This window comes from Artibeus jamaicensis, unplaced genomic scaffold, assembly GCF_021234435.1.
Source record: "Artibeus jamaicensis isolate MK-2021 breed Jamaican fruit bat unplaced genomic scaffold, CSHL_Jam_final contig_60, whole genome shotgun sequence".
In the NCBI taxonomy this organism is placed as follows: domain Eukaryota; kingdom Metazoa; phylum Chordata; class Mammalia; order Chiroptera; family Phyllostomidae; genus Artibeus; species Artibeus jamaicensis.
In genome coordinates this window covers 9,818,956-9,846,684 of record NW_026521900.1, presented here as the reverse complement: position 1 = coordinate 9,846,684, position 27,729 = coordinate 9,818,956, and the positions used below count along the sequence as shown (strand labels likewise).

Below are 27,729 nucleotides of genomic sequence, written 5' to 3'. Positions count from 1 at the left end.
CCACTACCGTCGCCGGCCGCGGTCGCCCTACCAGACTGGCTCCCCGCTGTCCTCCAGCCGCGAGCTCTTCTGGCGGGCTGGGCGCCGTCGACACCACCAGCGCGCCTCAAGGCTCCGCCCACTTCGTGCTCCCGCACTCGCCGCGCAGTATTCCAGGTGGGTTCCTCCGAGCTTCTGAGGACGTTAGGATCCTCCGCCTGGCCAAGTGCCAGGGAAGGTCTCTGGAAGGTGCCTCACCTGTGTTCAAATACAAGCTAAGCTTTTCATGGCCCCTTACAACTCCAAAGTTCTATAAGTGGACCCTCCTGTAGAAAACTTGTCAGTCGCTATTGGTTTAAATCGTTTTGTGCTTGAATTACCTATAATGATAAAGGCAGGGTGGCTATTAACAGAATGCACTTACTCAATTGAAAGTAAAAATGATTTATGATGTGTGGCTTTTTGATGCGTCAACTCGGTTAGGCTACAGCCCCCAGCTAATCAATCAAACATTAATCTACATGTTGCTGTGAAAATATTTTCATGTAATTAAAGCTCCAGATCAATTGACTTCAAGTAAAAAGATTATCCTTTCTGATTGTGTGTGCTACAGATTTTGGATTTGTTTAGCCAGCCTCACAATTGTGTAAGCCAATATCTTCCAATAAGTGAATGAATAAATTATATAGATAGATATGGATATAATGTCCTGTTGGTGTGCTTCTCTGGTAGAATCATGACTCGTACAGATGCTTAAGCAAAAATACCCCTTTTTCATTTACCTTTCTGGGTTTGGCTATGTACCATGTCCAATTACTATCAACTCATATTGTCATTTTCATTTACATTTCTAGGCTAAACACAGGCGTATGCTCTTTTATATTTTGTATGTTTTCCATATTAAAGATATAATTCTATTTTATAATATGCAAATATGTGAGTTCTAAAATACTTATAATCCTTCATACTTACCTAATTTTATTATACTTACTTTGAAATAATTATTGATTCATAGGCTCTGTAAAAATATTACAGAGCAGTCCCATATACTTTTCAGCCCTCCGTTTCTCCCAATGGTAGTATCCTTACCTAACCAAGATATTGACTTTGGTACAATCCACAGACTTTATTCAATTTTCACCAGTTTTACATGCACTCATTTCTGTGCCTTGTATATAGTACTATGCAATGTCATCATGTGTAGATTTGGGTAATACACCACATTCAACTGTTTCTCTACCACAAAGATTCTTCCTGCTACCCAATACAGTCACTTTCATCTCCTCCTACTCTAATGCAACCCCTAACATCTTTTCCATCTCTGTAATTTTATTATTTTAAGAATATTATGTAAATGGAATCATACTTTTTGAAATTGGCTTTTCTACACTCAGCAGAATTTTCTTGAGATCCGCCCAAGTTGTGATGGAAGCACATATTCATAGTTCATTCCTTTTTATTTCTGATCAGTAATATTGCTATAGTATGGATATACTACAGTTTATGCATCCATTGAAGGACATTGGAGTTGTTTCCAACTTTTGCCTATTAAGAATAAAACTGCTGTGAACATTTACATAGAATTTTTTTGTGTGTGTAAACATACATTTTCATTTCTCTGTGACAAATGCCCAAGAATGCAATTTCTGGGTTAGATAGTAAGTGTAAATTTACTGTTATAAGAAACCGCCAGAATTTTTCAGACTATCTATATCATTTTACATTCCCACCAGCAATGTATGAGAGACATCCAGTTTCTCCACGTTTTTGCTGGCATTTGGTATCATCACTATATTTTTCTTTTAGACATTCTAATAGTTGTGTAGTGATATATCTGTTTTAAATTGCATTTTCTTAACAGCTAATGATGTTGAACATCTTTTAATGTGCTTGTTTTCTGTGTACCTTTTTTTTTGCTGAAATATCTGTTAATGTCTTTTGCCCGTTTTCTAACTGTATTTGCTTCTTACTGATAAACTTTGGGAATTTTAAAATGTATTCTAGATATAAATTTTCTGTCAGATACATGGTCTACAAATGTTTTTCCCAGTCTGTAGATTATTTTTTCATCCTTTTAAGAGATTTTGCAGACCAAAATTTTAAATTTTGATGAACTCTAATTTATCAATGTCTGCACTTATATAGCATCCTTTTGGTGTCACCTAGCCCTGAGTTCCACAAATTTTCTCAAATATTTCCTTCTAAAAGTTTCATACTTTACATTTAAATCCATGATTCATTTTAAATTATTTTTTGTATAAAATGTAAAATTAAGGTCGAGGTTCATATTTTTTCCTATGGATGTTTGATGGCTTAATTTGTTAAAAATTACTTTCTTCCACTGATTGCTTTTGCCCCTTTGTCAAAATGAGTTGGGCATATTTGTGTTGGGCTATTTGCATGGGGCTATTTCTGGGTTCTCCATTTTGTTCTGCCCTATGTGCCTATCTTTTTATGAATACCAAAGTCTTGATTACTAGAGCTATATAGTAAGCCTTAACATTGGGTAAAGTGGTTCCTCCCACTACACTCTTCTTTAAAATTGTTTTTTTTTTTTACCTATTCAGAGTCATTTGCCTTTCTATATTATTTTGTAATGAGCTTGTCTATATCTACAAAACCCTTATTGGTATTTTTATAGGAATTGTGTTAAACCTATAGATTAATTTAGGGAAACTTGACATCTTTACTATATCGAGTATTCCAACCATGAACACAATATGTGTGTCTGTCTGTTATTTAGATCTTCTTTGTTTTCTTTCATCAGCATTTTGGAATTTTCAGCATATAGATCCCATACATGTTTTGTTAAGTGTATACCATATTTCATTTTCTTTGGAGGGATCATAAATAGTATTGTGTTTCATATTTCAGCTTCCTCACTCATTGTTCCTTATTAGTACGTAGAATGCAATTATTTTTTTGTGTGTTGATCTGGTATCCTTTGTCTTTCCTGAACCCAATTATTATTTCTAGGAATTTTTTGGCAGATTCTTCGGAATTTTCTACATAGACAATCATATCATCTATAAATGACAGTTTCATTTCTTTCTTTTCAATCTGTATGCCTTTTCTTTTCTTTCCTTTCCTTTCCTTTCCTTATTGTTCAGTCTAGAACTTTCAGTATGTCAGATAAGAGTTGTGTGAGTGGACATCCTTCCCAGTTCCCTTTCTAGGGGGAAGCATTCCATCTTTCATCATTAAGAAAGCTATTTCCTGTTTTTAAAAAGATGCTCTTTACCTACCAAGTTGAAAACATACCCTTCTATTTCTAGTTTCTGAGTTTTTATCATGAATGCTGAATTTTGTCAAATGCTCTTTCTGTATCAATTGACATGATCATCAGTGTTTTCTTCTTTAGCCTGTGGCTATAGTAGATTATACTGATTGAATATTGATTTTTGTAAAAGGCGAAAGATTTATACAATCTGAAGAGAAACCAGAGTATATGAATATCGATTTTTGAACTAACCTTTTGTAGTTGGAATAAGTCCCACTTGACTATGGTATAATTCTTTTATATCTTTCTGGATCCTGTATCACTAATATTTTGTTAGATTTTGGTGTCAGTATTCATGAGAGAACTTTTTAGGGTTTTTTTTTTCACACTGTCTTTGTCTAGTTTTAGTATAATACTGTCTCCATAAAATGAGTTGGAAAGTTGTGCAGAAAAGAGTTAACATTAGCAGGCCCTCAGATGGCATCTGGAAACTTGGATTTAGGGAGAGTTCCCACCATTCCCAGTACTGATAAGAGTGGCTCACTGTGCCTAAACTGTTTGTATAAACAGTATGGTTTGTATTGAACATCTGCTTTTCTTCTGCGAGTCTGGAATTTCAGTAAGTGTTAGGGAGGGGGTCCCTACATGACTAACCCCCAATAAATGCCCTGGGAACTCAGTTTCTAATGAGCTTCCCTGATAGAAGACATTTCACATGTGTTGTCATAACTCTTTGCTGGAGAACTTAAATACATCCTGTGTGACTCCACTGGGAGAGGACTCTTGCAAGCTTGTACGTGTTTTTTTTTTTTTAAGACTTCAACCCATGCGCCTTTTCTCTTTGCTGATTTTGCTCTGTATTCTCTTACTGTAATATATCATAGCCATGAATCTAACTATATGCTGAGTTCCTAGTGAATTGAACTTGGGAACAGAAGTGTTCTCTCCTCTTGGTATTCTAGAAGGCAGTGTGTGAAATTGGTGATAATTCTTTAAATGTTTGGTTGAATTCTCCAGTGAAACTATACAGACCTGGAGCTTTCCTTTTTCAAGATCTTTCAAATTACAAATCTAATTTCTTTAATTCTTATTGATCTATTCAGATTATAAATTCCATATTGGTTGAGTTTTGGTAGTTTGTGGTTTCCAGACAATTGGTCCATTTATGTGTATAGGGTTTTTCATAGTATTCCATTTTATTACACACATGCATCATCTCACATATTTTTATACCCCTCCCTTTTTGGTGGGAACATTTAAGGACTACTCTTAGCAAATTTCAATTGTACAATATGGTATAATCAACTATAGTCATTCTGTTATATACACTAACTCCTCAGACCTTGTTCATCTTACAGCTAAAAGTTTGTACCCTTTTAGTAACCTCTCTATTTCACCTATCTCCCAGTTCCTAGAAAACTATTCTACTCTGTTTTTATGAGTTCAACTCTATTTCTTAAGATTCCACATATAAGAGATACCATAGATACCTCAGACAAAGGTTTAATCTCCAAAATATACAAAGAACTTACACGACTCCACTCTAAGAAGACACCCAACCCAATTAAAAAATGGGAAAAGGACTTGAACAAACACTTCTCCAAGGAGGACATACAGAACATTCAGAGACACATGAAGAGATGCTCAATATCGTTAGCTATCAGAGAGATGCAAATTAAAACCACAATGAGATACCACTTTACACCGGTCAGGATGGCTATCATAAACAAAGCAACAAACAACAAATGTTGGAGAGGGTGTGGGGAAAAGGGGTCCTTAGTTCACTGTTGGTGGGATTGCAGACTGGTACAACCATTATGGAAAACAGTATGGAATTTTCTCAGAAAAATAAAAATCGACCTGCCTTTTGACCCAGCAATTCCACTGCTAGGATTATATCCTAAGAATCCTAAAACATCAATATCAAAGAACCTATGCACCACAATGTTCATAGCAGCACAATTTACAATAGCCAAGAGTTGGAAGCAACCTAGGTGCCCATCAGTAAATGAATGGATCAAAAAATGGTGGTACATATACACAATGGAATTCTATGCAGTAGAGAGAAAGAAGGAGCTACTACCTTTTGCAACAACATGGATGGAACTGGAAAGCATTATGCTGAGTGAAATAGGCCAGGTGCTGAAAGACAAATACCATATAATCTCACCTTTAACAGGAAGCTAAACAACAAAACAAACAAGCAAGCATAAAAAAAAAAAAAAAAACCAAAGACACTGAAATAGAGAACAAGGGGACAGTGACCAGAGGGGAGAAGGAAGGGAAGTTAAGGGGAAAAAGGGGGAGGGATTTGGAGAAACAAATAGGAAGGACACAGGGAGGAGAACTAAGGGGGGTGGAAATGGGAGGGAGGTGGGGAGCAAGGGGCGGGGGAGGCTGGGATGGGAGAAATAGACAAAAAAAACTGTACTTGAAAAATAACTAAATAAAATTAATTTAAAAAAGATATCATAGAGTATGTGTCTTTCTCTTCATGATTTATTTCACTTAGCATAGTGCCTTTCAGGTTCAACCAATTTCCTTCTTTTTAAAGGTTGAATGACTATCTCTCTGTTTATCTACCTATGTATTTATCTATCTATCATCTATCTATCTTCTCCCATAAATTGTCTATTGTGAATAATGCTACAGTGAACCTGGAGGTGCAAGTAGCACTTTGAGATAAGTTGTTTCCCTAGGATATATACCCAAGAAGTGTGATTGCTGGATCATATGGTAGTCCTTTTTCTATGGGGGGGGTCCCTAATATCAAAGAAATTAAATAATTTGCAAGTTTATTTTTCAAATAGTAACAGATTTTATGAACACTTTGTTCATGGATTGACCATATATTTGCTATGGACAGACATTTACATAGCACCTTTCTTCCAAGGAATGTGGGTTGAGGACTTTAGTTTCCATTTAGTATCTGGAAGATCTGTATGTAGTAAGATCCATTTCATTTGTGATATTAGTGATTTATGTCCTCTCTTTTGTTTTCTTTTTTAAGATTTTTAAAATTTATTTTTAGAGAGAGGGGAAAGGAGGGAGAGAAACATCAATGTGTGGTTGCCTCTTTTGCACCCCCTACTGGGGACCCTGCCTGCAACTCAGTCATGTGCCCTGGCTGGGAAACCAACCTGTGACCCTTTGATTTGCTGTCCAGCACTCAATCCAGAGCTATACCAACCAGGGCAGCATTCTTTTAAAAATTTTTATTAAAAATCGCAGCAGAAAGAAAGAAGGCACTCCTGCCCTTTGCTACAGTATGGGTGGAACTGGAGAGCATTATGGTAAATGAAGCAAGCTAGGCAGTGAAAGACAAATACCATATGATCTCATCTATAAATGGATCCTAATTAACAAAACAAACAAGCAAGCAAAATAGAACCAGAGACATGGAAATAAAGAACAAACTGACAGTAACAGTGGCGGGGAATAACGGGAAAAGAAGGGAAAGGGTCATCAATGAACATGTATAAAGGACCCATGGACAAAAAGCCAAAGGGGTGTAGGATTGAGGGTGGGAGGTGGAGGTGGATGGGGCTGGGGGAAAGTGGTGGTGGGTAAATGGAGACAACTGTATTCGAACATTAATTTTAAAAGATAACAAATAAAAAAATTTTATTAAAATTCTATCAGATTTTGCTTCATGTATTTTGAAGGTCTGTTATTTGGTGTATATACATTTTGGATTGCTATGTTTTTGTGGTAAATTGACCCTTTTATTATTATGTAATGTCCCCCTTTGTCCCTGGTAATTTTGATATCTTATATAACCATTCCTGTTTTATGATTTAATGTTCAAGTAGTATATCTTTTTCTACCCTTTTACTTTCTACCTATCTATGTTATATTTGAAGTGAGTTTCTAATAGACAGCATACAGTTGGGTTATTTTTTAAAGCTATATATGTATTTTAAGACTCTCTGTATTTTAATTCATGTATTTAGACCATTTAAAAATATTATTTTATTACCTATTTCCTCTACATATTTTGAACCCAATATCAGATTGTGTGATATTTTTTGCTTCAACAAGCCATCATGATTTTAAAAACTCATGAAGTTATATTTATCCCTATTTTTACACATTTCATTGTTTTCCTTCCTTTCTGATGCTCTAAGCTTCCTTCTATTACCATTTCCATTCTGTTTGGAGAACTTCCTTTAGCCATTCATAAATGGTAAGTCTCCTAGTGAAAATTTTGTAAGTTTTCTGTCATTTGAGAATGTCTTTATTTCCCCTTCATTCCTGAAGGACATTTTTGCTGAATTCAAAGGTAACACTGACGAAATCAACATGCATAAAGGTATGAGAACTGAACTATAAGGCTGAATACCACCTAAGTTTACAAGGTGGCTTCAAGTAGCACACAAAGCAGAGCAGAATAGCACCACAAAGGTTCTAAAAACAAAATTGTCATTACAATCACAGCCCAGAAAAGTAGGCCAGGACTTGTAAACTAAACCTAAACAGCATAACTGTGTGTAAAAATAGAAAATTTAAGTAGGATCTATAGTCTCCTAACACCCAAAATATCCAGGAGACAATGGAAAGGGAACATTCCAATGGAACATGGAATTCAAAGTTAGTTAGAAATTCGTTTCTTTCATCATTTGAAAAATGTACCACTTCTCTCCAGCCTTTATGATATCAGATGAAAAATTCTCTGTCATCTGAATCACTGATTCTCTCCAGGTAATGCATTTTTTTTGTAGCTGCTTTTAAGATTTTTTTCTTTCCCTTTAGTTTTTATAAGTCATTTATAATATGTCTTGGTGTGGATATTTTTGGGTTTTCTTATTTGGGTCTCATTGATCTTGAATCTGTAGGTTTATGTATTTTGCCAAATTTGGGACTTTTTCAGCTGTTATTTCTTGGAATTCATTTTCAGTCCCACTCTCTCCTCTCCTTTAGGGACTTCAGTGATATGAATATTAGCACTTTTGTTATTGTCCAACAGGTCCCTGAGATTCTGGGAAGTTTTCCCCTCATCTGTTTTCTCTTATTCATATTAAATAAATTCTATTGTTCTGTCCTGAAGTTCACCAATTCTATCCTCTGTCATTTTCATACTTTTGAGCCCATCTTTTGAGTGTTTAACATTGATTATTGCATTTTTCATGCCTATGATTTCTATTTGGCTCTTTCTGTAACTTCTATTTGCTGAAATTTCATGTTTCTTCTCCATTTGTTTCAAGAGAATTTATAATTGCTCACTGAAACATTTTTTTAATGATGGCTGTTCTAAAGTCCTTGTAAGACAATTCCAACATCTACTTATCTCAGTGGTATGTCTGTTAATTGTCTTTTCCTATTCAAGTTGTGATTTTACCAGTTCTGAGTATGATGGGCACTTTTCCATTGTCTCCTGGATATTTTGGGTGTTAGGAGACTATAGATCCTACTTAAATTTTCTATTTTTACACACAGTTATGCTGTTTAGGTTTAGTTTACAAGTCCTGGCCTACTTTTCTGGGCTGTGATTGTAATGACAATTTTGTTTTTAGAACCTTTGTGGTGCTATTCTGCTCTGCTTTGTGTGCTACTTGAAGCCACCTTGTAAACTTAGGTGGTATTCAGCCTTATAGTTCAGTTCTCATACCTTTATGCATGTTGATTTCGTCAGTGTTACCTTTGGGTCATTCAGGTGTCTTGCCCAGGACTTCATATGTAGATTTATTTAAATTTTTTAAATATATGCTTATATGTTTATTGACTTTAGAGAGAAAGAGGAAGGGAGAGAGAGAGAGAGAAAGAAAAACATTGATGTGAGAGAGAAACATTGATTGGTTGCCTCCCATAGGCACCCCAACTGGGGATTGAACCCATGACCTAGATTATGTACCCTGACTGGTGTAATCAAATCCCCAACCTTTTGGTGTATGAGACAGTACTCAACCAACTGGCTAGCACCATATGCAGATTGAAAGAATCACTTTTTCATATACTTTACAAAGTGTTCCCCTGGATATTTCCAGTACCCACCTGGTACCATACATAGTTATTACAGTATTATTGACTATATTCCCTATGCTCTACTCAAATCCCCATGACTATTTTGTAACTACCAATTTGCACTTCTTAATCCCTTCACCTCTTTCACTCAGTCCCTCAATTTCTTCCCCTCTGGCAACCACCAGTCTGCTCTCTGTGTCTATGAGTCTGTTTCAATTGTTTGTTTTTTTATTCAACAAAAAGTGAGATCATATGGTATTTGTCTTTGACTGACTGAATTTCTCAGAGCATAATATCTTCTAGGGCCATCTATGCTGTTGAAAATGGTAAGATTTTATTCTTTTTATGGCTTAGTAGTATTTCATTGTATGGGCGTGTACACACACACATAATGTGTATATATACATACACACACACACATCACAGCTTTTTTATTCACTCATCTATTGATGGGCATTTGGGTTGCTTCCATAGCTTGGCTATTGTAAATAATGATGCAACAAACACAGCAGTGTGCTAACCACTAAGCTGTACACCTGAAACCAATACAAAACATAATTTAAAGTAAACTGTGAAAAAAATCTCTTTCTCTAGCTCTGTATTCTCTGAGATCCTCCCTTCACTCTCTAATTGGGATGGTGAGGGGCACCAGCTGCCACTGACAAACCAAGGTGAAAGTTCAGATTCCTCACTCTGTTTCCACTGACATGGCGACACTGGGTAGGGGAAGAATCTCTGGATTCTCTGCTCATGCTGGGTGGCAGGAGAGTGGCAGGTATCCAAATTCCCTCATGAGCTCTTAGTTGCCACCACTGTCAGGAGATGAAAGTGCCTTCCCAGACACATGGTACTTGGTGGGGATCAGGAGTTCCTGTGCCTTCTGGGCCATCTGATGTCACCAGGTGGGGTTTGAATGATGATAGGTCTGCTGAAGCTAAAAGTCCTAGCCTTGGGTAGTTGCTGCTGCTGCTGCTGGGTGGGGCATAGCAGTGTGGATTCTCTGCTGGGTATCCACTGATTCTTCCAGCTGGGGCAGAGCATGCTACCCTTGGCTGCCTGGTGTGGTTGGGCTCCCGCAAGCTCTCTATAGAAGGGGAAGGAAATGCTTCCTCCCCTGACTGAATGCAACTCCCACTCAATCTTGGCTAGTGCTCCAGGAGGGAGAGGAAGGTGGTCCCTCAGCTGTCTGAGGCAACTGAATGGGAAATTTAAGTCTATATAGTCCCTACTCAATCTCTGCTGACACCACTGGCAAGTGTAGTGTTATCAAATAGAAAGAGTCTGTCCACCCAGATCTAGTAGAGCCAAACACTAAACACCAAGAATTGCAGTGGAGAAATATTGACTATTTTATTATGAATAGTGCCACCCAAGAGAACAAGAAGCTAGTATTCAAAAGCTTGGATTCCCCTGTGGTGTGTAGGTTACAGATTATATAGGGCAAAATCACAAGACACCATGGGTTAGGAGTTGAGCTCATGCTAGGAGCTAATTGGTCAGAGGTGAGGTAAGGGTAATAAATAATTTCTTCAGGTCTTGAGAATGGGTCTGAGGTCTATTTCAGGTGTCCCTCTGTCAGGTTTCATGGTAAAGTAGCTGGGCATTATTTCATCTTAGGGCTCAGGAGCTGAAATATAACTTAGGTCAAGATGTTATCGTTAGCCTGCCAGAGGTCCAGACCTTGTGATCACTAATCAGGTCCAGGCTACTGTCTTCTGCTGCCTTAGGGGTTGCTGATTATATAGGAGGGAGGGAGGGAGAGACAGAGACAGGGAGGGAGAGAGAGAATGATTTCTAGGGCTTGGTTTTATTTTTAAAAGATTTTATTTACCTATTTTTAGAGAGATGGGCAGGGAAGGAGAAAGAAAGGGAGAGAAACATCGATTGGTTGTGGAGGCCTGATGCACAACCCAGGCATGTGCTCTGACTTGGAATCGAACCAATGACCCTTTGGTTCACACACCAGCTCTCAACCCACTGAGCCACATCAGCCAGGGCTAGAGCTAGGTTTTAAAGCTAAAGTTAATCAAAGTCATAAGGACTCACGGTTTCAGTAGGGTGAGTGTTGTCAAAAGGTTTCCTTCCTACTGGACTGGGTTCCTCTCTCTTCCAGATCAATTGGCCAGGAACAACAGGTTTTTTTTTGGTGGTGTTTTTTTGTCTGCTCTGATTGGAGAATCTAGGTTGCAGGTTTCTCCAGCACCCAGTCTGGGGTATTGAAGAACCAGGCAGCTCGATGCTTTGTTTCCTCAAGTCCTGAGGGCCCCAGCAAACCCACATTCTGCTTTCTACCACCAGAGTCTCTTTATGATGGACTTCAGTATTATTTCTAGGGTTTTTAGTTTTAGTTGGCAGGGACAAGCAAGTAGAAATGAGTCTATGACATATTATCTGGAACTTGAAGTCATCGCATGTGTTAAAAGAAATCAACAATAAAAAAGGGAAAGTGAAAAAATAATGAAATTATTAATGAAGAGATTTTTGTTTAGTTGTAAAATAAAGAATTTGACATTGGGAGTCACGACTTCACTTTGCATTTGAAAGCCAATACTATTCTTTTAATGTCTTTCTTTTTTCTTTTGTTTGTTTATTTGTAAAATAGAACTGATGATGCTTGGATTTTGGGGGAGAGATTCTTTCAGCGGGCATAGGGGACTGCGTATCTCTCTTTGTTGAGCTACCCATTGATGAAAATGGAAGCAGGATCTTTGAACTGCTTGTGCTATTATTGTGCAGACACAACGGTGGCAGCAAAAGGTTCAAGTGGCCAAAGTAAAAAAAAACAAAACCCAAAGAAATATAGAGAAATAAGTGAGCACTCTTGGTAATAATTCCCTTCTTTCTTCTCTTTTCTTCCCAATCCCTCTCTTACCCATTACACCAAATTTTACATGATAAAAAATAATCGGCCCCATTTTCCATAGATAAGTAAAATAGTTCATCTGTCTGTGACCTATAATATATATTTAAATCCATAAATTGCCTGGAAGAATACAGACAAAATTTATAATTGTAGTTACCGATAGGGGGTAGGGATCAAAGAGGATTTTAGATTTATCTCCAGTTTTTTCAGGGGAAATAAAATGGTATTATTTGTGTAATTAATAATTAATAATAATGCAAATCTACTTCTGCATCTGCCAAGCCATGAGAGAGTTTGATACTGAAGAGAATTTAAGATAACCTCCCTTTTTCCTCAGTCAAATTATTTCAAACTTGTCAAATCTGGTGATATCAAACATTGTTCACTGACTCACAGGAACATTTTCACATAAAATTTGGAAATTTTTCTGATTTCTCAAACAAAAAACCAATTGTAGACATGTGGCAGTTTTATCTGCACTCATGGTTGAAATGATAACATGTAAAAGTGCACATAAGTAAATACAAAGGAAACTGCAGTAAGGGAATATAGTCAGTGTGATAAGGTCATGGGAACTAGTAAACTCAGTTGATGCTTGCTACATATTGACCTCTAAAATAATGCTATCAAATAGAGGCAATGTGCAAATATATTGGAAAGAATGTTCTAAAATTTATTTCTAGTTTTGTTTTTATTTTAAAATATTTATTTGCTACTTTTATTTATTTTTTAAAGTTTAAATTTTTTTTATTTTTTCAATTATAGTTTACAGTCATTATTTTGTACTGGTTTCAGGTATACAGTATAGTGGTTAAACAATCATATACTTTATTTTTTTTTAAAGGTTTTATTTATTTATCTTTAGAGGGGAAGGGAAGGAGAGAGGGAGAGAAACATCAATGTATGGTTGCCTTTCATGTGTCCCCTGCTGGGAACTGGCCTGCAGGGAACCTGCCTGCAACCCCAGTATGTGCCCTGACTGGGAATCGAACCGTGATTGTCTGGTTCACAGGCCCGTGCTCAATCCACTGAGCTACACTAGCCAGGGCACAATCATATACTTTACAAAATATTCCCCCTGATATTTCTAGTACCCACCTGGTACCATACATAGTCATTACAATATTATTAACTACATTTCTAATGCTGTACTTTACATCCCCATGACTATTTTGTTACTGTCAATCTGTACTTCTTAATCCCTTCACCTCTTTCACCCAGTCCCTCAAGCCCCCTCCCCTCTGGCGACCACCAGTTTGTTCTCTGTGTCTATGAGTCTGTTTCAATTTTGCTTGTATTTTAATTTTGTTCTTTAGATTTTACATATATGAAGCATATGGTATTTATCTTTTGCTGACTTATTTCACTGAGCATAATACCCTCTAGGTCTATCCATGCTGTTGAAAGTGGTAAAATTTCATTCTTTTTTAAGGCCAATTAATATTCCATTATATATATATACCACTGTGAGATATATATATATATATATATATATATATATATATATATATATATATATACTCACAGTTTTTTTATCCACTCGTCTATTGATGGGCATTTGGCTTGCTTCCATATCTCAGCTATTGCAAATAATAATGCAATGAACATAGGGGTACATATACTCTTTTCAAATTAATGTTTTTGATTTCTTTGGATAAATACCCAGAAGTGAAATTGCTGGGACATAAGGCAGTTCCATTTTTAATTTTTTGAGGAAACTCCATACTGTTTTCCATTGTGGGTGCATCAATCTGCATTCCCACCAACAGTACACAGGGGTTCTGTCTTCACATCTTGACGAATACTTGTTGTTTGTGGATTTATTGATGATAGCCATTCTGATGGGTGCGAGTTGATATCTCATTGTGGTTTTAACTTATATTTCTCTGATAATTAGTGACATTGAACATCTTTTCATATGTCTATTTGCCATCTGTATATCTTCTTTATAGAATTGTGTATTCAGGTCCTCTGCCTATTTTTAAGTTGGATTTTTTTGGTGTTGAGTAGTATGAGTTTCTTTTTTTTGGTAAATTTTGGGTATTAACTGTATATTAGATATATCATTGGCAAATATCTTCTCCCATTCAGTAGGTTGTCTTTTTGCTTTGTTGGTGGTGTCCTTTGCTGTGCAAAAGTTTTTAGTTTAATGTTTAGTTTGTTTCTTTTTTCTTTTGTTTCCCTTGCCCAAGGATATACAGGGTCCAACACAAATAATGCCCTTTTTTCTTGTAAAATCTTTTATTACAAAATCATAAGCATGTAGTTATGTAACATAACAATATCACACTCAAACACACCATATGACATTTTAGGTGAAATGTTCACATTAAAACTATAAATTATTGCACTCATATTAGTACTCTCCAATCATACTCAAACAGGCATTACTTCTGCCAGACCGTGTATATTAGACCAAAATATTGCTAAGAAAAATGTCAGAGATTTACTGCCTATGTTTTCTTCTAGGAGTTTTGTAGTTTTGAGTCTTACATTTAATCTTTAATCCTTTTTTGAGTTTATTCTTCTATATGTTGTAAGAATGTGATCTAGTTTCATTTTTTGCATGTATCTGTCCAATTTTCTGAGCACCATTTATTGAATAAAGGTTTTTTAAGACTTTATTTATTTATTTAGAGAGAGGGGAAGGGAGGGAGAAAGAGGGGGAGAGAAACGCCAATGTGTGAGAGATACGTTGATCGGTTGCTTCTTGCATGCCCCCAACTTGGGGTCCAACCTGCAACCCAGCCATGTGCCCTGACCTGAAATCGAACCAGCAATCCTTTGGTTCATAGGCCAGTGCTCAATCCACTGAGCCACACCAGCCAGAACTGAATAAACTGTCTTTACCCTATTGTATATTCTTGCCTTCTTTGTCAAATGTTAATTGAACATATAGGCATGGGTTTATTTCTGGGCTCTATTCTGTTCCATTGATTTCTGTTTGTTTTTATGCCAGTACCATGCTGTTTTGGTTTTTATGGCCTTGCAGTATAGTTTGATATCAGGAAGTGTGATTCCTCCAACCTTGCTCTTCTTTATCAAGATTGTTGAGGCTATTCAGGGTCTTTTGTGGTTTCATGTAAGTTTTAGATTATTAGTTCTAGTTCCATGAAATACACCATTGGAATTTTTATAGGAATTGCATTGAATCTATAGATTGCTTTGGGTAATATGGACATTTTAATGATATTAATTCTTCCCATCCACAAACATGTTGGAGAGAACTTTTAATTCACAAGACTTGTGAAATCTATATTCATGGAATGGGGCAGAAAATCGATATTTGTGGAGCATGTGCTGTGTTCCAAATATTTAACTTATATTTTCTCATCAAAGCCTCAAGATAGTAATCATTATTACCATTTTACATGTAAGCAAACTGAGGCTCGGAGAGAATACAATGAAGAGAATATTTCTTCTTATCATTAGCAGATAGTAGGTACACTTAAAACACAGTTTTCTACTTTTTTTGCTAGGTTTCAATGTTTAAAAAAGCATCTGCCATTTTGACCCCAAGGGAGAGTGGAAATAGCCAACTAACATATGATTTACAAATGAAGGAAATGATTTACAAATGAAGAAATACACACTTGTTTCTTAAAATACTTCCTTTAAAAAATTAAGCCAGAGAACTATTTTTTTACCAATAAACTGAAAACATTCAGTGGAATCAGTCAATAGCTTACACCCAATGATGTGTTCAAAGCAATGAAGATTCCCTTCCTTTTACCAGATGGTTAATGACATTCATAGACTAAATATGGTGAGAGAGGCAAAGTAGGTTTACAGTTGTCTGTATGGAAATAATATAATAATTAATAGATAGTAACACAAGAATAAGCTCTGTGTTATGTGTACTCACAACTGTAAACCTACTTTTACCCCACCCAGTATTTTTAATGCTGATGAAACAGTTTGATAATATTGACTCTCTCTCTTTTCTTGAAAGTGTTCCTGAGCTTATGATTTATTTTCATGAGGAACAAAGTATTCACTGATAGAAATTAAAAACAAAATAAAACACTAACCATTGCTATAATGGTTAGTTTTATGTGTCATCATGGTTATAGTCCCCAGTTATTTAATCAAGCACAAATTTAAGTTGGGGTGTTTTGTACATGTGATTCAAATCTATAATCAGTTGACTTTAAGTAAGGAAGAGTATCCTATATAAATCTAGGTGGGCCTAGTTTAATCAGTTGAAGACCTTAAGAATGTAGCTGAGGCTTCCCTGAAGAAATTCCACCTGTGGATGGAAGCATCAGCTTGTGTCTAAGAATCCCAGCTTGCTCTTCCTGATTCTCTGCTCTGCAGATTTCAGATTTTGAACTTGTCTAGCCAGCCCCCATAATCACCTAAGCCAATTCATTACAATAAGATTCATATATATGAGTTGGACAAAAGTAGGTTTACAGTGGTGGGTACATGAAACAGAGTTTATTCTTGTACTTATTAATTATTGTATTATTTGTATTACAACTGTAAACCTACTTTTGCCTACCCCTGCGCGCGTGTGTGTGTGTATGTGTGTGTATCTCCTAATGATTCTGTTTCTCAGGAGAATCCTGAATGATAATCTCACTGCCTTTACTTTTTATATATAAATCCAGAAGCAATATGCACTTAAGAAAAAATTAAATTTCCCTTCACTTTATTTTTTCTAGATTGAATTTTTCTAAATCTCAATTTTCAAAGGGGATTAGGAATATGTCTGAGTTCAGAGAATTCTCAGCTTTAGAGACTAACCACCATTTTCCATATTAGAAGTAAACTGCACCATGTGTGGCTTAGGAGAGAGTGGTTTTTCTTGGGAACCATCATCTAAGCAAGTTCTCAAAAGTCTCAGTATGTAGCTTTTTAAAGTTAGAAGCACCACAGCCTTATGGGACAGAAGCCTATGAAAACTGTTCCAGGTCTTCTAGGCTCTATCCAAGCCCATGTATAAATTCTGCAGCATTGGATACAAGAACCAGTTGTTTGTTTAATCACAATAGTAACAATTTTGTTCCTGGTGTTCTTCACAAATTTAAGAATTTTTTACTTTTTCGGGAGACTTTACCCAAAAAAGGTCTTATTCCATTCTTTATCACTCGGAAGAAACTTTTGGGCTCCATTTGTTCTTAAACTCTTTCCCTCCCATCCGGTTATGTATTCTAAACTAAACAGATTGTAAGCTTTTGTGGCAAATACTGATAATTGCTTCCCTAATATCCATTATGATAATTTGTACTGTTAGTGTTGCATCCGCCGTCACGAGAAACAGAGGTTCGGAGACTTTCAGAATTTTCAAGATGTTACTTTATTGGTCAAGTTTTACCTGCGCTTACAGCTATGTCCTTATATAGGGGTATGCAAGCAAGCTTTGAACAGAAGCAGATGTGGCTGTTAGCTAGTGACTAGCTCTAAACAGCTGATTGCCATTGGCTTATTAGGGAAATTCAAAAGGCTAGTAAAAATTTCCCTGCTCCTGGTCAGCCTAACTTTAGTTCCTGGTCAGCCTAACTTTATCCGGGGCTCGTTCGGGATTGTCCCTTTTCAACATCTGTTTTGGACCTCAACAGTTAGAACCTAAAATTTTCAGGGATACAATGTGCCCAGTAATAATACTTATCTCCCTAGCCTAGAAGGTAGGATGGCCATGTAATCCAACTCTGGCAAATGAGATGTAAGTAGAAGTCTACTGAGTGAGGCTGCTGGGAAAGTTACTGTTTTCCTGACAAAAAGGGACTTTGCTGGTCCTTTGCCATTCACCTCTCCATTATTTCTACAAAGAATGCAGTCATAATACTTACAGTTATGAGAGCCAAATTACCAGTGTAAAGAGAAAGCTACATGTTTAGGATGGCAGGTCAGGAAGATGGAAAGAGCCTAGGACCTTAGAGACATTATGGAGTTACCGTGTTGCCTCCTGCCTGCCTCGAGACTTTGTTACATGAGACCCAGCATCGCTCTTGTTCTTTTTTCTTCTTGTTCTTCTCATTTTCCTTCTTGTTCTCATTCTCTTTCCCCTCATACCCTCCTCCTCCTCTTTTCTCTCCTCCACATCCTCCTCCTTCTTCACACTCTGCTAACAGTTTCCTCTACCTTCCTACCCCTATCCTACAGTGTTCAGCTCATAGGTTCAACAGTCACAGGAAGTCAGTAAGAGTTGCTGATTGAATGGTATTAGAGTACTAGAGCCCCTTCAATCTTGTTCAATTGGTGTTCATTCAATTGGTTTTTATTTGCTTTAGGCAGTATTTTGTTTCCTGAGATTAAGAGAGAGCAGGTACAGAAATCTTGGTGTTGTTCCACAGGGAGTTTTGTGTCATTTTGAAAAAATAAGAGACAAGAAAAGTAATACTTCAAGGTTTTGTTTGATTAAAGGAGAAGAACTAACACTGAAGCTGGTTGTTTCACCTTTTACTTAACTGAATACTCAAAATAACTTGAAAAGCAGGCATAATTCTCATTTTACAGATGAGAAAACTAAAGACATAACATAGCTTGTTGAGATTTACATAGGTTCTATATAGCAGAAGGTAAATCAGACCCAGGTCTGATGGTTCTCAAATCCACACTTATTCTTTACAACTCTGACATGACCAATTCAAATGATTAAGGGTCAGTGGCTTACTGGAGGGTATAAAACTTGGACCATTCCTGAAGGAAGGGCAGAATATGAAGCATTGTGGAAAGGGATTCCAGGCGTGGAGAGGAACATAAGCAAAGAGTAATTTTCATTGACCATGCCCTATTGAATAGTCAGGATCTCAAATGATTGCTAAAACAGAGAATTGAGTTCTTCAAAGAAATAAGTGTCTCTTGACTTATCTCAACTTCCTGTGATAGCCACTGTGGGATATACCAAGGTTAATTTTGTGAAAATACTTGGCATGTAGTTGCTGCTCAATTTTTGATGTTGTTTTCTTTTTTTAGAGAGTTCTCCCAGTCTTCAAAACAAAGGTTCTTATCAATTACTCAAAAAGCTGACAATTTAGATAGGGAGAGAATGAAATTATTTACAAGTTCTAAAATGGATAGTTTCATAACATAATATGAGACTAATAATAACCAAACCACCCTCAAAGACTGTGTTCTCTGAGCTACTTACTAAGCTCATTTGCCCTGCAGTGTATGGGATGCATGGAAGGAAGCAAGCAGAGATCTTCAGTAGGGGCCCCCAAGGGAGGCTGATGTGGTAACCATGGCACCAAGGACACACATTAGGTTGGTGAGGATGGGCATGAGAAGAGAGGATGGAAGAGAAACATTTCAACAATAGGGCTGGTTAAGTGCTGTCTAGTGGAGGTGAAAAAAAAAGAATAAGATGGCCCCAAAGTGTCAATGGTATAACTGAGATCATTGCATGTCATCAGTGTAAATGAGGATGCCAGAACAGGGGCCATCTGGGAAGGAGGAATGTGATGAGTTCTGTGTAATACATGGTGGGACCAGGAGAACAATTATTTTAAATGTTCAAGTGAACATATTTAGTAGAGTTGAAGCTTGAGGAAGGGCAGTCAGATGAATGGCTGTGCTTAGTGGTACTATTTGAAACTGAGAAAAGTTCATGCCTAAAGGAAAGAACCTAGGAATAAAGCAGAGGACTCAAGATTGCACCTTGTACCATGAGGACAGTTGAAGTGGAAGATGGAAAAGGAAGAGCAGAGAAAGAAAGTAATGAGCTAGCTAAAGAGACTAAGTCTCAAAGTAGGGAAGATAGACTGTAGCGCCATGCCTGGCCCAAGCAGTGCTCAGTAAATTCATGGATCGTGAATAACTGATTCATTATCACAGGAACCAAGGTGGGAGAAATTTTAAAGAACAAAGGAGTGATTATCAGAGAAAAGTGCTACAGGGAAAAAAGTGTGATTAAGAAAAAATTTTAAAAAGCAAAAAAAAAAAAAAAAAAAAAAAGAAAGAAAAAAAAATAACCAGTGGATCCTGACAAGATTTAGACATGCTCTTATGAAATATAAGTGGTATTGCCTCTGATAGCATTCTTTTTAAAAAAGATTTTATTTACTTATTTTTAGAAAGGGGGAGGGAGGGAGAAGAGAGGGAGAGATATACCAATGTATGGTTGCTTCTCACATGCCCCCTACTGGGGACTTGGCCTGCAACCCAGGCTCATGCCCTAGACTAGGAATGAAACTGGTGACCATTTGATTCTCAGGACGGCACTCAATCCACTGAGCCACACCAGCCAGGGCACTGATAGCATTCTTATGAGGAAAAAGGAGGTGTAATGCACATGAACAGTAATAAAAGATGTGCCATCCCCCTCTTTCTTCTTGTCTCCTATGGGTATCTTTTATTGGTTTCTTTTATCCTTTCAGTGGTCCTTTATGCAAAATGAAGCATGCATACACATGCTTATTATCTTCCCCTTTCTTATACATAGATAACATAGTGGGTACAGTGTTGTAGACCTTGGTTTTGTAACTGAAAAGTAACATTTCTCTTTATCAGTACATTAGAGGTAGATCTTTGTGTTTTTTGTTTTTACTTCACGCTATTTAAATATTTCTCTGCCCATCTGTGATCTTACCCCCCTTTAGTGCTTTGTACAATTACCTGTTTAGGCTTTCTGACTGCCTGGAGGGGTATATGAGGTCTGTCCAGAAAAAGTCCAGCCATTGTTGATCTACCGAGAATGGTTTGGGCAACATCAGTGTGACCTAGCAGCCAAGGAGAGTGGACTGGAATGCACATGTGTGACAATGACAACTTCACTGTATTAGTCAGTGGGAGCAGTAGATGCCATTGAGTGAGCATGTGTACTGTGTGGCTGTTGCACTCAAAATGACTGAGTAAAGTAACGAATCTGCATCAAATTTTGTGTTATGTCTGAACATTCCTCTGTAGAAAGAATTCAGATGATTCAGAAGCCTGAAGGTATGGGCAACTGGTGATGGGTAGCTTTGTCATGACAATACACCTGTTCATGCATCATGTTTCATGCAGAATTTTTTTGCAAAGCATCAAATCACCAGGTGACTCAGCCTCTCTATAGCCTAAATTTGGTGCCCACAACTTCTGGCTTTTCCCAAAACTAAAATCATGTTTGAAATGGAAGAGACTTCAGACTCTCCATGAGATTCAGGAAAATGTAGTGGGACAGCTGATGGCAATTCCAACAAAGGATTTTGCAGAGGATTTTGAACAGTGGAAGAGTGGCTGGGAGAACTGTATGAGGTCCCAAGCTGTTTACTTGAAGGGGACTGAGGTGTCATTGTCCTATGTACAATGTTTCTTGTATCTTGTATCTTCTTCAATAAATGTCTCTATTTTTCTATTACACAGCTAAATATGTTATAGACACATCTCATATATATTTTAAAAATATGCACAATGGATTTTGATATGTTCCTCCCTCAGGAATAGTGATTAAGAGATAGACATCAGTTTAAATCTAAGCTGTATCATTACCTGCTATGGTAATGCTTGTCTCTAGGTGAAAGGAAGCTCAGGGTCAGTCTTCTTCACACCCACCCCTCAAAAGGAGTGCTGATTTGGATTGAGATGATTCCAGGGCAGTAGGCTGAAACACAGTCACAGGTGGTGGCATTTTCAGAGGAGTCTTTAAAGAGGTAAGTGGTTTTTACAGGTTGTCTCCATATTTTGTTAGTGCTGTTTTGCTCACCTTCCCTTTGCAGTGGCCATGTCTTAGGGGCAGAGGCTCCCAGGCACCAAGACAAATGTATGTCTTTCTGTTTAGCACACCTACATAGGGGGCTTTATCACATTAGGAGCCATGCCTGAGCTTTGGGGGCCTCAGGCCTATCTAGCATAGCAAAATTGCTGTAAGCCAGTCTCACTCCTTACAGTGGTATACTGGAGTTTGGGCAGGAATACAAGCCTTACTGAATATTTGCTTATGGGGGATGAGCAGAGGCTGGCATTGGATAAGGCAATGAAGTGGCTTGAAGACTGCACCAAGAAAATTCAGATGAGGCTTCTGACCCTACTAAGACAATACCTTGAAGCAAGCCCAACCGGGACCTTAATAAGAATGGCCTTCCTCTCTTAGAACAATGTGAGAGGTACATCTTTAAGGGACTGAAGAAAAGTCTGAATATGGTAGAAGCAGTACAATAAAAGCCCACAGAGAACCCCTTTAAGTTTCTTGAAAGAATCTACCAGGCCTATAGAAAATATACTGATTTGGATCCACAAGCCCCTGAAAATATTAGAATGGTGAATATGACCATTATCTCTCAAAGTATACCTTCCATCAGAAACAAACTTCAGAAGTTAGAGGGAGGAATAGGCATGAATCCTTCCCAATTAGTAGACATTGTCTTCAAAATTTATCATAACAGAGAACAGAAAAGGGCCCAAGCTATCACTATTTCCTTGGAACTGTCCTCAGAGCAATGTCATCCATGGGCAAGAGGTACCAAACCTCCATCTAAAACACCTGTCACCGATCATTGGGTGTATTGCAAAGGAAAGGGGCACTGGAAAAATGAGTGTCCCAAGTGAGGGAAAAGGGGGTAAGAGTCTGAGAACTCAAGACTTATGCTGGGGGAGGGAAATAGCTCTGATAAAGAATAATGTTTATTACAACAACCTATTAAAGTCACTCCTCAGGAACCTTGGGTAACACTAACAGTGGGGGTGGCAAACTGTATACTTTTTGATTGATACCACAGCAATATATTCCATGGTTAGCAGAGCTCTGAGTCTTTGTGGCAGGCTGTAACTGTAACTAGAATTTCTGGAAGCTCTGAAAGCCAATTTTTCTTGAAGCCATTAGAATGTGCTATGGGAGACCCGGTTTTAACTCATATTTTTTAAATATATTCCTGAGTGTTCAAATCCTCTTTTGGGAGGGGAACTGCTGTCCAAAATTAGTGCTTGGAATACTTTCTCTCCAGAAGAACAACAGCCCCACCTACAGTTCCCTCCAGAGCATGTTTGGCAGTTCCTTATGAAATCATGGGAGGAAGATAGGCAACCCTAGCCGGAAGAAATTAAGAATCAGGTACACCCCAATTGTGTGGGCTGCTGGAAAGCAAGAGAAGGCTAAGCAAGCCTCCTCTGTTAGAGTTAACCTCAAACCAGGTTCAGGAAAGGCAGGGTGTTGCCCCAGAAGTCCTCACCCAAATGCTTAGTGACATTCTGCAACCCATCATATACTTGTTAGAGAAACTAAATCACACTGTTCAAGGGTTGCCTGCCTGCTTGAGAGCTGTGGCAGCCACCTGTAAGCTTTTCAGGAAGCTGTAAAGTTTTTCTTGGGACAGCCTATCACTATATATGCACCCCACCAAGTGCTGAGCCTGCTAGAGCAAAAAGGAAATTTGTGGCTCCTTGCTGTAAGAATGGGCAGGTACCAAGCAATTCCACTCGACAATCCCAACATCTCCCTGAAAACTGTAAGTTAAATTATGCCTCCCTTCTAGAGCTTGGCTCAGCTGCACTAATGAATGTATATGACTATGCTGAAATAATTGATGTTTATTCTAGCAAAATTGATTTACAGAACCATCCTCTAGAAGAGGCAGACTGGGCTCTCTATGCAAAGGAAACAGAAAGGCTGGATATGCAGTTGTGGCTCTTAAAGGGATAGTAGAGACCAAGACCTTAGTGCTGGGAATCTCTGCTCATAAATCTGAACTGATGGCTTTGACGAGGGCACTGGGATTGTCGCACGGAGAGAGAGTGAATGTGTATACTGACTTGAGGTAAGCTTTCCCAATTTTGCAATCACATGGCCCAAGGTGGAAAGAGAAAGAACCATAAACCTCCGATAAAAAGGAAATTAAACATGCAGTGGACATTTAAAAACTATTAACAGCTGTCCAGGTACCTTAGAGGTGGCAGTTATGCACTGGCTGGGGTATCAGAAAAAGGACACTGAAGTGGCTAGAGGAAACAATCTGGCTGATTGAGCAGTGAAAGAGGCTGCTAAAGGAACATCTATAATGCCTTTGGTACCTGTTCTAGACTTGTCACAGTTCAATCCTGAATATTTGACTGCAGATTTAGAGAAAGTAAGAGCTGGGTTTTGTTTTTTTTTTTAATGAAGAAGAGACTGGTAGTAGATGGCGAAAGCATGAGAAAGGAGTTACTGCTTCCTGAACATTTAGTAGAGCCGGTCATGAAGTATTTGCATGAGGCTACACACTGGAAGGTACTCAGTAACTACCTATATTAAACTGTGGCTCACAGGTCCTGGAATTTCTAAAGTCATGCAAAAAGTAATAACAAGATGTGTTGTGTGTCAGAAGACCAACCCCAAGATAGATCCCAGTCAAAAGAAAGAAGGAGAACAATACCAAGGATAGTTCCCATTTTAGGACTGGCAAATAGACTTGACCCAGATGTCGAAGTTCTGAGGGTGGAAATATTGGGTTGGCTAAAAAGTTTGTTTGGTTTTTTACATACGATGTCATTAGTAGCGCTTAGTTTTAACTTCATTTCAAACAATTTTGTTAGATTGTATGGTAGCAACTGTCATTATCAGTGTACATTTTTAAAAAAACATCAAAATTGGTGAATTGTGTAGCCATTTCAATATTGAAGATAGAAGAAAATATACATTTTTAGCATATTATGCTTTATTATTTCAAGAAAGGTAAAAACAACTGAAACACACACAAAAAGATTTGTGCAGTGTATGGAGAAGGTGCTGTGACTGATTGAACATGTAAAAAGTGGTTTGTAAAGTTTCATGCTGGAGATTTCTTGCTGGACAATGCTCCACAGTCAGGTAGATCAGGTAGACCAGTTGAAGTTCATAGCAATCAAATCCAGACAGTGAGAACAATCAACATTATAAGCAGGAGTTAGCCAACATACTCAAAATATCCAAACCAATAAAGTTATTGGTGAAAATGAAAAATGTGTCTTTTATTTTACAGAAAAAAACCATATGGACTCTTTGGCCAACCCAATATTTGTTGACCTTGTCGACACCTTTGGTGGATGGGTAGAAGCCTGTCCCACTAGAACAGAGAAACCCTCGGAGGTAGTGAAAGCCTTACTGAAGGAAATAATTCTTTGCTTTGGTCTTCCTGGCAGCATCCAGAGTGATAATGCACCTGCTTTTGTTTCAGAAATTACACAGAAAGTTAGTAAATTTTTAGGAATCAAGTGGAGACTCCACACAGCATGGAGACCTCAGGCCTCTGGGAAGGTAGAGATGAATCACACATTGACAGCCAAACTGTCAAGAAACTCATCTCCATTGGGATCAAGTTTTACCTGTTGCCCTGCTCAGGATAAGGGTGGCTCCTTGAGGTGGGATTCCATTGAGTCTTTATGAAATTGTGTGCAGGTGACTATTTCCAGGCTATGATTTGGGTGGGAGATATGAATGTAGATCAATAAGGGAAGGTAAAGAACTATGTACTACATTTAAGTCAGATCTTAGCTGACTTCTCCCCCACAGGTTTTCTGCATTCCTTTGAGCCTGGAGATAAGGTGCTACTTGAGACTTGGAAGACAGGATGGAAGACTAGAAGAAAAGTGGACTGGGCCTTGGGACATACTCCTCACCACCCCCACCATGGTGAAACTGGTAGAAATAAAACTTTGGATTCATCACACCACAGTAAAGAGAGCTCTAGAACAATGGACCACTAAATCACAAGAACACCTGAAAGCCACCATTAGAAAACAATGACGTATACTTTTTTCATTACTTTTTGTTCAACCCCCATGTTATGGAGAACTTATTCCTTTCAAACAAGATGAAAATATTTGGGTATATTTTGCAAAAAAAGTTCTGAATATCTCTGACTTTTGTCTTGCAGGAGGAAGCTCCTGGCTGCCTAGTATTATTACTGGTCTTAAACATTTGTTCTTTTCATTCTTTTTATCTTTTTGAATATCATAGCTTGTTGTTATACACGATGTGTCCCCTTATGTGGATCTGCAATTAAGTGTATTCCCAAAGCCCCTATGAGACTTTCTACTGCTAAGATATATGCTCAACAGCGAAATGAGTATTCCATATGGAACTAATCTCAAAGAAATAAGATAGTTTAGACTAACAGTGAGGAATGATGGGGGAACTCAAGAGTTCAAAATTTTTAGCTGTAGTTATATAGTTAATAGGCTTGGTGGTCAATGCATGTAGGAAGCTATTGTTCCAGGAAGTGGAATGTAATGACCAGACCCACCCTGACTCCAGGAAACCATAAGCAGTTCAACCTTTGTGCCCCGGGAGGACTGCAAGCAATCAAGATGGAATCTGAGCTATTGTGTTTCAGGGAGGGAATGTCTCCTGACCAGGACAGAGATGAAGAATCACAGGTTAGCAGATGAAAATGGCAGTACTGCAACTTTTATCTGATTAACCTTTACCTCTGAATTCCAAACACCTTACCCGCTTTTTTCCTGAATTCCAAACCCATACCTATTCTGTTCTTCTCCTTACAAAAAAGGTCAGCTTGAGATGAGATGTAAGATGGTCTTAAGGGTACATAACCCACCATCTTCTCAGATCACTTCACTGGCAATCTGAATAGAGTGCCTGTAAAGAGCCAATCATTTTCTCTACTTACTGATTCTGGTAGTGACAGGCAGCACAAACATCAACTTTTCTGGTTTCAATGTGACCTTAAACAAAGGAGGTACTAAATTTAAGTTTCAATTTCTTCATCTAGCGAAATGGGACCAATGATATGATCTTCATATATTTGGTGTGAAGGTTAAATGGCTATAGGGGTGTCCAACCTTTTGACATCTCTGTGCCACACTGGAAGAAGAGTTGTCTTGGGCCACACATTAAATACAGTGCAACATGAAATCACAACAAGGTCTAATAATGTTTTAAGTAGATTTATGACTTTTTGTTGGGCCACATTCATAGCCATTCTGAGTCCCAGGTTGGACACTCCTGGCTTAAAGTATGCAAAGTATTTAACATAATGCCTATTACAGCAGGGGATCAATATACTATTGCTATTATTATTATTATTACTATTATTATTATTATTATTATTGCTGAGCAGTATAGTGTGGTGGCTAAAAGCATGGATCTTGGAGTCATACTGCTCCTTCTGGTCTGAGGTTCAGACTCTGCATTTAGCATCTGTTTGGCCATAAGTAAATTAGCTAAACTCTGTAAGCTTCAAATTTCCTCAATCATAACATAGGGATGACAGCAGTGCCTCTCTCTTACGGTTGCCAAGAGGACCAACTGAGACTATATATGTAAAGTGCTTAATGTAGAACTGAGATCTAAATCACTGCTTAAATGAGATTTTATACATAAAGTGCTTAACACAGAGCCTGACATGTAATAAGTAGCTGCTCTATGTAACAGCATTCAAAAACTCAAACCCAACTACACTGAAGTGGTTTCTGCCATTTCAGATGAATTTAGCAGTACCTCTTCTGAGAGGTGGAGGGAGGAATGGAACATATCCCCATAAAAATGCATTCATTTAAAGTTGAACAGGGTAGATGAAGAACACAATATAGGCCTAAAATACTGCCCAATCTGTTGTCATAGCCTTTGGTTTGTTTTATAAGTACACATTAGCACTAAAGGGTTTGTAATACTATATACTTGAATAAGGATGTGTTAAGGAGATCAGCATTTTTTTAATTTCAAGAAGCTGAATCTGGGTTCAAGTAAGAAATGTCTCATTTTTAAAACCAAAGCACCATATTTATGCACATGTTTTTGTCTTTTTTCCTGTTATGTTACCATTAAACAGTAATGGAAAGGGAATGTTCATATGCCACCTGAATCCTGGTG

The 27,729-nt window shown here is 37.8% G+C and overlaps 1 protein-coding gene and 1 long non-coding RNA gene across 2 annotated transcripts in view; one reads left to right on the top strand and one right to left on the bottom strand.

Annotated features, from left to right (window-relative positions):
* Window positions 1-116, bottom strand: part of JADE3 (jade family PHD finger 3) — a 148,819-nt gene extending 148,703 nt beyond the window's left edge. The window contains exon 1 of the mRNA XM_037160410.2: window positions 32-116. The gene's annotated coding sequence lies outside the window, so the exon portion shown is untranslated. The remainder of the gene's footprint in view (window positions 1-31) is intronic.
* LOC119060345 (uncharacterized) lies at window positions 73-27,729 on the top strand. The gene is made up of 4 exons (XR_005084563.2): window positions 73-156; window positions 21,466-21,601; window positions 23,500-23,701; window positions 25,411-27,729. It is a non-coding gene; the product is annotated as an uncharacterized LOC119060345 (long non-coding RNA).